Source organism: Benincasa hispida, chromosome 12 (assembly GCF_027475165.1).
Source record: "Benincasa hispida cultivar pf3 chromosome 12, pf3_genome.v1.1, whole genome shotgun sequence".
In the NCBI taxonomy this organism is placed as follows: Eukaryota; Viridiplantae; Streptophyta; class Magnoliopsida; order Cucurbitales; family Cucurbitaceae; genus Benincasa; species Benincasa hispida.
This window is the reverse complement of record NC_143489.1, coordinates 16792780-16793899: the sequence shown is the minus strand read 5'-3', so window position 1 is coordinate 16793899 and position 1120 is coordinate 16792780. Positions and strand designations below refer to the sequence as shown.

The window sequence follows — 1120 nt, the reverse complement described above, 5'->3', positions numbered from 1 at the left end:
TTTTCACTCTTACAAAGAAAGAAAGATGGGGTGTTTCATGCTCCCATTTTTATAATTAAATATTTGTTGATACAAAAAGAGGCACATTGTTTTGGCCCTACATTTAGTTAGCCCTGATTCTTATGAATAAATAAGGCTCGAGAGCCAAATCAGAGCTTATTCTCATATAAAAAGAAGATAAAGCTATTTTAGAGCTCCAGCTTCAGATAGGACAAAAATAAAGAGGGCTATTGACAGTAAAACATTAAAAAAAAAAAAAAAACTTCAATTGTTCATGCCTGTAGCATCTTTGACTGCATCAGCTGCACCCTGTGCCTTAGCTTTTATTTGTTGTCCTGCTTCTTGTATTGACTCTTTCGTTGATTGGGCTGCATTACTTGCCTTATCCATCAAATTGCTTGCCTTCTCCTAGATAATCACACAATAAATCAATACCTTATCCAATCAATCCTTAATTTTAAAAGATAAAATGATTATTGAAGTAAAGTGAACCTGTGCTTGGCCTTTGGCTTCTCCAATGTGGTAGCTCATCTTTTGAGAGTTGTCTGCCATTTTCTTTTATAAAGAGATTGAAAAAACACAGAGTTGAGAACTTCGAAGGATTTTGGAGTGTTTTTTTTTTTTTTTTGATTAAGAACTCAAATGCATGTGATTTATATAAGAATTTAGATTGAAACATAGCTTGATATGTGGCATGCCACAAATAGGTTGCATGCTACATGGTAGCTTGTGGTTTGAGAGGTTACAATTGTCATCATGTCCTTGGAATGTTCAACTTAAGACCAACTTGACAGTTTAAATATTCAAAGTTTCACTACATTCATTTAACATTTAGGGTGTGTTTGGAGTAAAAACTATTCTAACACTATAATAACCACCTCTTACTACAATAAATACTATTTTGTATTCCCCAATTAGCTATAGTTAACACTATTTCAAAACCTCTATTTGCTATTGTATTTATTATTTGTCACAGTTTTTACTATTTTACATTCATCATTTTTTTAATCTTTACTACAATGTTTACTATTTTGTTATCAAATTAAAATAGTTTACATCTGAAACACATATTATTATAACCCAAAATAAAATAATCGACACCCCAAACACAAACTATAAT

At 31.2% G+C, this 1120-nt stretch overlaps 1 pseudogene; it reads right to left on the bottom strand.

The window, feature by feature from the left end:
- Positions 1 to 264: 264 nt before the first annotated feature.
- LOC150031817 (stress-induced protein KIN2 pseudogene) lies at positions 265 to 552 on the bottom strand (annotated as a pseudogene).
- Positions 553 to 1120: the final 568 nt, after the last annotated feature.